Here is a 10,018-nt window from a genome sequence, read left to right as displayed (position 1 = left end):
AAAGCTTTCCAAACAAACACCACCTTAGTGTCCTCGATATGATTTTTCACTTTGCTATAACTAATCTGTGGATTGTTTATTTAGAGATTGTAAATCATGATCCATGGGGCATCACACGATCTAACCACATTGTTGCATGTGCCATCAACACAATACAACTAACATCATGAGTAGTAAACTTTTCATATTTGATCCAAACATGATTGATATAAAAAACATAATTATAAATCATATAATTTACAAAATATTAAAAATATATTTATTACATAATCCGCAACAAAAATATAAATGTTTTTTTTGTTTTATTTTTCTGACGAAATGTGGACAAGCCACATCAAAGGCATGCACAAGTATGAAGTTAATCTCTCAACACACCTTTGCCCACACCCCCTACATGAGCTGAGATTTTCAACCTCCACAAGGGATCAGTGCCAATAGACCATGAAGTCATTGGCAATATAAATGTTATTAATTTATTATCTAATAGTCAAATATTAATGTAATAGTATACCTCATTTATTATCTTAATACCTCAATACACCTATGCCCTTTCAAATTTTCATTCCAAATCCAAATATGTGTAACCATGTTCCCATATGATATATATGCATAATTAAATTTTGTTAATGTAAGAATTCACAAACAATTCTCAAATCTTTTATGGTTTTCATTTTAAATAAAAAATAAGTCCTAAGGTGCAATAGGATTTCGTAAATTGGTCTGATTAGAGTTTGGGTAAACAGAATACTTGCCAAACCAATGACTCTAGCTAACAGATTTTATTATCTAAGCCAATTTGAAATTATTTTATTTAATTATTATTTTAATTATTTTATCTAAGCCAATTTGATTATATTATGATTTTCCAAATATGTTTAGGAATGGTTTGTGGACTACAAACTGAAAAGTATATGCATGTTATTTGGGAGTTCTATCTTTGTAATCTACAACAGATTGCTCAATAAAGAAATAAATCTAGAAAGTCTCCTATGTATGTAGATATTCCATATATATCTCATATGTAGTTTTTTTAACTTCTCTCCTTTATTCTTTATTGTTTACAGGTTCATTTCCTAATAAATTTGTACCATAGCCTTAGGTCTCATGTGATCAACTTAATTAGTGATGACTACCATAACATTTGATATCAAGAAGCTTAATAGCTTAATGAATTTTAGTTTGTGGTAATTTTGAGTGTTTTCCATCTTAGTGCAAAATGGATTAAAGGAGGTGTTATTAGGGAAGAAGCTTAAATCTATCCTGGATTGTGATTGGGAAGAACTTGATCAGAAGGATTTCTCTGTAGTTAAGTTGTTAATCACTAATGACATAAGGGTAGAGGTTCTCCCAAAGAAGACAATAGCTTGTTTATAAGCCAAGTTGGAGGCCTTGTACGTGACAAAATCCTTAGCCAATTAACTGGTATTAAAACAGAAGTCATACACTCTTTATTTGGCAGAAGACATACTACCCAAAGTGTATATTAGTGAGTTTATTGCCCATATTAACTATTTGGAAAAAAACTTTGATGCTTAGATACATGTTGAGAATTAAACTCTGTTGATTGTTACATTCATTCCCTCATTTTCATAAGACTTTTAGGGAGATTATGATATATTTAAGGGGCAATCTTACATTTAAAGATATGAAGAGCAATCTATTGAGTAACGAGAATCTAGTTAATGAATTAGGTCCAACTTTGAATCAGATGAATAGACATCGAGGTTATTTGTGACTGGAAGATAGCAATATAAGGGTTTTAGTAAAAAGAGATGCACGTTTAAGTCAAAGTATGAAGATAAATGTGTAATTATTGCAAGAGTAAGATATATATCAAGGAAATTTGCTATAAATTACAGAATTTAAAAAAAAAATGCTATTCAAAGTAAAGAGATATGAAAACATAAGTCTAATAAGGTTGGTTAAGATATTACTGATGAAAGAGATAATAATGTATTGTTGGTGACAACACTTGGTAAACTCTAGTTAAAGAATAAGAGGATTCCTAATTCTAGATATTCATATCACATCTATCCCACTACAGAGTCATTCTCCATAATTAAATCTATTGAAAGTGGAGCTATTCTTATATGTAACCATGTAGATTATTGATATTAGTACTTCCAAGATTAAAATTCACAATAATGCCATTGGGATCTTAACAAATGTCAAATATGTCCTTCAAGGTGTAGACTCTAATGGTTGTTAAATTGTTGTACAATCTAGTGGCATGAAGGTTTTCTATGGTACTCTTATTTTGATGAAAGGGAAAAAAAAATATTTGCAGCTTGTATATCCTTCACAGTTTAACTATGACTAGATCAGTAACTATTTTATTTTCCATGTCTAAATTAGATCTGACAAATCAGTGGCACATGCATTTGGGGAATATGAGTTGGAAGGGTATGATTGTTTTGAGTAGTAAAAGGCTCCTATCAACACCAAAAATTAGGAAGCTTGACTTATGAGAACATTATGTCTTCAAAAAGCATAAAAGAGTAAACTCCAGCAGTCTTGAGAACCTAGTAAACATTAAGACGGAAAGCCTTTCCTATTTCCAAGTTTAATCATTGTTTGAGCTTTTATGTCTTGTAAAGATTATGCCAAGCCCATAGACCATTTGGCAAAGGAGGAGCACAATTGAGAATTCAAGCCAAGCTAGAGATTTGTTAAGTGTTTCTTGAATTTGGTGAAACTACATAACCTCAATATATTGCCTAAACTGATTTGAAATTATTTCTGATTTATGCTTTTATTTTTTTGGATATGTTATGATTTGTATGTGCTATGGTTTTTAAGTTATATTAGTATTTAGGTATGTAAAACTTATCATGTAAGTAGGAGAGTCAGTACATTGTGTGTAAGTAATTTGAGAGTTCTACTTTTATACTCCACCATAGATTCCTCAATAAAAATAAATTAAGAGTCTTCTTTACGCATTGATCCACATATATTTTGTGTGTAAATCTCTTTTGATCTTTGTTAGAACTAAGGCTCCAAGGTTGGCATCATTTAACAAGCATTGATGATAACATAGCATTGATGACATGATAAGATGGTGTGGCAAGTTAAGATGATGTTTTATTTTATGACAAGATGGGATGACATGGCAATGGAGAAGTATCATCTTGAATACCAAGAGCTATCTTTGGAGGAGCTATATTTAGCAAGTCAGATCTCTCTCGAAGAGCAAACAATGACTATGTGAAAGGCAAAGTTAAATGAAGATCTCATTTATATTTGGCAAGAGGCTCAAACTTGGTTGCAACCACTTTGAGGACAATGTCTTACTTGGATCTTATTGTGAAAACCATATTTAGCACAACCACTTAAGCCTCAGATTGAAGGGAGTAGCTAAATATTGATGGAGCTATTTAGAGCAACTGCTTGGAGGCTTATCAATTTGGTAACAAAGCTATATGGAGACACAAACCATCAAAGGAAGAATCAGGTAGCATTTGGTTAGCTGTAGTTGAAAATGCGATGGATTTTTAATTACAATGTATTTGTAAATCTTGGATTTGAAAATGTAAGAGAGTCAAATCTAGTGTTTGGTTGACTGTAAATAAAAATATTTAATTTCAGGATTTTGTGTTTGTTTGAAAGGATTTGTTAATCTGGATTTTAAAAGCATGTATTTGGTTGGATATATTTCTAGGATATAAACACCTTGGTGGGTTTACCCCTATCTTGGGTCATCATTAAATTTAATTAATTATAATTGCACAATTAAATGTTATTAATTGTAACAAAAATAATTATGTCCATAATTACTTAATTTAATATGTAATTATGTTTTCATTACAATTTATTGTTTTTTTTAGTAATTATATTAAATATATTACACTATTTATGATTTTTTTAAGCAAAGTATTGATAAAAATATAATAATAAACGTTTATTATTAAGATAAAATAATATCATGCCTTTATTTTTATTTTATTTTTTCATTTTTACTCTCACCACATGCTTCTCTAAGTATTAATAATGTATATTCATTAAATGTTTTTTTTATATTAAATTTGATTACATAAATATTAGAGCAAAATTTTATTGCCAAAAGTACAACGAAAACAAATTATTCTTACTCACACATTGCTTTGTTGATCATAAAGTCTTAAAAAAAATTCAGCAGCCTAGCCGATACCAGGTCCAAACAAGAGTGCATAAACATTAAAACTTATAATTAAGCTAATGTAAGTTTCTATCAACAATCATTAGCTTACATTCCTCTGAATTAACATATTGAAGAGAAATAACAACCATCACCATCAGATCCATAACATCCATTTAAATTCACATTAAATTCATAACAATCATCGCATTAGTTCAAAGAGTCCATATTCAAATTAAATCTATAAACATCACACTCATACCGTCTACTAATAAACTACATACAACCATGAGTCTCAAAGTTAGAGGTAAGCATAAATAAAAATAAGATAGAAACATTGGAGAAGAAATATGATAAAGATGGTTGAATATAAAGGGCATGAGATGTTTACCACATGGGAAATGCACCAAGCTTGACGAATTCATGTTGAAAAAAAAAACATAGAGGATAAAAACTAAATCATATATAAATATGAGTGGAAAATAAATATGAGAAGGATAACATTTTGTAATGAAGAATTTCTTACCATTTCTACATTTCAAAGGTCCCGACCAATTGACGCAAAGAAATCATCCACCCAAATCTTATGGAAGTCATCATCCATTCCTAAGAACATTCGATCTCTTGCATCATCTCCCATCAATTACTAGTATACCATTCCAACTTGTCGTGTGGAGTAGCTGTACTTTTGCACTATCTTACATTCTATCAAAAACTCTTTTGCAAAGCTCAATGATCGGCTAGATAACTGATTTGAATTCATTAGCTAGTTCATTGATTGCATCATCTTTTTTGTTGTGGGCTTGTTGCTAACATGGGTTCATAAGGGCTACCTCAATTTTTGATCACTGGTGAGACATTTCCCTATGCATTTATCTCTCCAAAAGCCAAATCATCATAATGTTCATTATGGTGAGACTCTTCCTATTTTGTATTGAAATCCATTTGTACACCAATGGTATCTTTAATTGAATAGAATGATGACTAGTAGCTTGGTCATTGCCACAAATAGCTTCTAGTAGGTCATAATCCTCAATTGGTTTGTTCAAACATGCCTCATCTTGTGAGTGGACCTGTATGTCAATAAATAAATTTTAAAATTATCAATTAACATTTGAATATTTATGTTACAAATAAATATGAAATATAAGAAGTAATTTAACATAATATTTATACTCTACCTCACCCATAACAATCATTTTTAGATTGTTATCCCAACCCATACCACTTATTTCTTCCAATTTTTTAATTCTTTCCCACCTTCTCCATATTGTCCTGAGATGATGACCCACGTTAGCCTCTGTAACTGTTACCCCAAATGCATCTCTCATGGCTTAAATAGCGGCATGAATTGCTTATGGCTTAAACCCTTTATCAACTTTCAGTCCTTGTTCAACTTGACTGGCCATAAATCTTATAAAATAATGGCTTTCAATTGCTGTCCACCTCTTATGTCCCAATGTTGCTGTTGTGGGCTTCATAGCCAATGAATTTTGGCTATTCATTTCTACATTGTATGCTTCCATTCTGTAATAAAATTTGATACACGGCAAACAATGATAATTGCTAATTTCACATAATGCATGAAGTAGTAAATTCTTTAAAACAAAGCACAATATTATTCAAATTAAGTAAGTACTAAAATAATTCAGTTGTGTAATAATAGGAACTAATGTCAAGTTACACATCACTGTTTTTATATAAATACTTAACAATGTTTAGTGTAAGTAGAGAAATAAGTATGTACTAGAAAGTCACCATACAATAAGTAAACAATAGAAGAACAAATGATTCCTTAATTTTTCATAATTATATAGAGATATAACTACTTGTTGGACCACATTTCAGCTGCAATTTGGTCACGATGAGCAACTCATTCTTGTGCCCTTCTCTTTATTTGCTAATGGTGGTTTGCAAAGGCCGTTGCGGTATCTAGTCTTCCTTTGAGGGAATAAAGTCTTCACAGCCATCACTGAGGATGTAATTGTGTAAGATACAACATGCCAATACGAGTTTTTTTTGTCTTAAAAGGAAAAAAAAAGCCTATATGAGAGAACTTTAAAGTGACCCTTTAAAGAACCAAATACACGTTCAATGGAGGCACGTGCAGATGAATGCCTTAAGTTAAAAAGCTCCTTAGGGTTTGCAGGTGTCTGAGAGCCAAACTCCTTTAGGTGATACCTAACACCCTCCCTTAGAAGGGGGTATAAAACCAAGTCTTGTCGTGTATCCAGCATCAACCAAGTAATACTTCCCTTAATTACAAAACATAAAATTAGTTGATAAGTTTAATCATTAAATTTAAATTTTTCTCTAGCATTTTTTTAATAAAAATCAGAGAAGGTCAATATCTTCTGGGATTTTTAACCCATTAGGTCCTTCAAGTGCATTACGAAGAACTAGAGAATCATGTATTGATCCCTCCCAACCAACAAAGAATATAAGTGAAATGCAAGTCAAAATCAACAATCGCAAGAACATTTTGTGTTGGGCAAGGTTTTCTTCCCTGAAATGTTGTTGCTCATGTGTAATGTATCACGCAAAAGACATTTTTGATGCAATATTGAGCATAGGTTGAAAAAAGTAGACTTGTTCATGTGAACCATGTTGATACTAGTAATGTCATTTCCATCTATCAACTTAGACAAATACTTTTCCCTTATTTCTAACCTTTCACGTGATGGTCCTCTACAAATTCTCTGTCTTTTCTTGCGAAGCAAGAATAATACAACATAGGTCACAACTAAAATGGTTACTTCCAAGAGGTACAGTTCATCATCATCCTCGAAATGATCCATCTAATGTAAGATTGGTAAGGAGTAAATAATTTCAAAATATAAAACAAATAAAAAAATCATAATGGATAATGTCATTCTATCACTATTTTATAATTAATTTAATTCCAAGCCATGCTTTCACCACTCACACCATGTATAATAAGAAGCCTTAAAATCGATTATATTTGTCATAAAAACTAGTTTAGAAACCATTTTATTAACATGACCAATCAAATTAGCGTAATTAATCAACTATAAATAAAAATTAGAAAAACAAATTCTAAATGAGAAATAACACAACAATAATAACAATAATAGTGTCAACACAAAGACATTCCCATAGATATTTTCATATATAACTTCATTTCCAACCTAATTACTTCAACTTCTTGTTAAAAAAAAGTCAAAAGTGAATAAATTAGTACCAATAAGCGTACATGCAACAATGCCCCATCCATGACAACTAATGCAAAGTAACAATATAAGTTTAAATCTATTTACAAACATATTTCAGGCATTTTTAATCAGTACACCATAGTTTATCATTAACATGTATGAACAAATTCAAATCAACAGATAAAACTAAAAAAAGATAAGTAGATCAAAATTAAATTAATCAATATTGTAGAGAAATTCATCTTTATCATGATATAACTTTCAACAGTGGGAAAGAGAAAGTCATTAAATTTTTACATAGATCAGGGACCATATTAAAATAAGTTTAAATGTTTAATTACAAATACCTATATTCAAAATAAATAAATAAAATTACACGTATGTACATCTTTAAATTTATTTCATATTTCAACCCTAATTTTATCTTTCTGGTGTTCTCTCAAGCCTTAAATTGTCTCACTTAGGATATTTAGTTGCTTTTACTTCTCAATTTTTCACAAATATCTTTATTGACTTTTTACTATTATGATGTAAATGTTATCCCTTTAACCTTTTATCCTTTTATCCTTTCTTCATATGTCAATCTATATGAGTTTAAAACATATTTATAAACATGGATGGAACCTAAGTGATAATACACTAGAAATTACAACACTTGTACACATTTTTTAATCATTAAACTAAATCTTATCATTAACATGTATTAACTAGTTCATTACAAAAATTGTTTTACCCATAAAAAAAAAACTTACTATGCGACCAACATGAGATTTCTAGTATAATTTCACTCCTAGCATAAACACTTCAACTTCTTGTTCAAGCAAAAAAAGAATGTCAAAAGTGTAAATAAATCTTAACTACTAATTATCCATGCATCAACATCACATTCATAACAACCAAAGAAGAGTAATAAACAAATCTAATGCATAATAAATAAATAATAATAATAATAATAATAATAATAATAATAATAATAATAATAATAATAATAAGGAAAATTTATTTATTTTTCTCGGTAACTTTTCAAATATCCTCTGTAGTCCCCTTGACATTTCAATATCCTCTATAGTTCCTCCTTTTCAGTTTACTTCTTTTTCAGCCCCTGCAGCTCATTCTGTCACTTTATTTTATCTAAAAATCTAATTCTGTCATGCTTACAAAATATATTTCCTGTTTAGTAAGTATATTTTTAGTTTAACATTGCGTGTTTACGTGTAACCACATAAGTTTCTACTTAATATATTACATTTTTGTTTAATATTTTTTTATGTTTAATATTTTAATAGCAAAATATTAGCCTCACTGGAAGAAGCACCCTCAACAGAGTGATTGCAATGGAGATTGAAAGGAAGCACTGAAGATGTGCTTTGGTGAGGGAAACTGGTGGATTGAACCAGTGATCTCCTCATTCAGTCTCACGTGACACCACGTGTGAGACTCTCATTGAATTCCAAACTACACGAGATTAAACAATGCCTGATTTGGGCATAGTTACAAATCCAACAAAATCCCTTTGCATTGCATTTCTAACTATTTTGAAGTTCTAAAATTCAACTAAACAAACATTAGATTTTGAAAAATCTTGTACTTCCAATTACATGTACTTTTACATCCGGCCAAACAAACACACCCTAAGTAACCAACCTAGGTCAAGGCTAAATGAAGTTTGAAGCTAATTATAGGGTAGAGCTATTTGAAGACATATCTATTGGTGAAGAAGACTAAAGATGCAATTAAGAAGAACCAAACTTGGATGAATGGAAGATCAAGTTTGGAAGCTAGAAGAATGTGAAGAACTAAACTTGGATGAATTGAAGATCAAGTTTAGTTATTGAAAGATTGTGAAGACCAAACTTGGATTACTTGGAGATCAAGTTTGGTTGAAGACTTAAAGATTATTGAAGAACTTTTTTTGGTATGATGATGAATGGTCATTTGGGGTGCAAACCCATGAAAGGGTATTGTTGATAAGATGTGAGTAGGCAAGCTAGTTGCTGGCAGGTCGAGATCAGGAGGATTTCGACCGCATTAACACAAATTGGCACAACTAGAAGGGTTGAAGAAGTCATGAGATTGAATTGCAATAAAAGCTAAAACCCAATCAAGTCCAACAGTCTCCCATACTGTAAGCTCGGTTACAATAGGAGTTGTAACGACTAATTTTGGAAGATGTGATGAGTTTGTATGTAATTCATGTCAACATTTTATATATATTATGTATATTCTTCCTTAAGTATATACACTAATTTTGTGTGTAATTCATTTTTTTGTGTAGCTAGGCTTTGAGAAGAGCATTTGTAGAGAGAGAAAGCAAAAAATAGTGGTGTTATGCACTTTTGGAGGTTTTCTACGAGCTACAGGGGCAAACACATTGCGTGGGATTTTTCACATGGGCGGGTGTGCTACTTCTGGACATTTTTATAAAGAAATTCAAATACCATAATGGCACATGGGCAATCACACACCCATGTACAAGGTTGTGCACTATTTACCAGCAAGCACTCAAAGTTTTCAGCAACCAGAAAGCCACACCACCACCCGCACAAACTGACACATAAGTGTGTGGCATCCCGAAAACCTCCTTTAAATACCATTATAACTTTATTTTGCGAGGAGGGTGGCGGCTAAGATTTAGAGACTTGGTCTTTGTAGCCAAGAGAGGGTTCCATCATCTTTCTCCATCGATTCTTTCATCCACAAGTCCATCAAGAAGGTCGCCCTAGTGTTGTTT

Source organism: Dioscorea cayenensis, chromosome 13 (genome assembly GCF_009730915.1).
Source record: "Dioscorea cayenensis subsp. rotundata cultivar TDr96_F1 chromosome 13, TDr96_F1_v2_PseudoChromosome.rev07_lg8_w22 25.fasta, whole genome shotgun sequence".
Classification (NCBI taxonomy): Eukaryota; Viridiplantae; Streptophyta; class Magnoliopsida; order Dioscoreales; family Dioscoreaceae; genus Dioscorea; species Dioscorea cayenensis.
Note: the sequence above shows the minus strand (reverse complement) of the source record.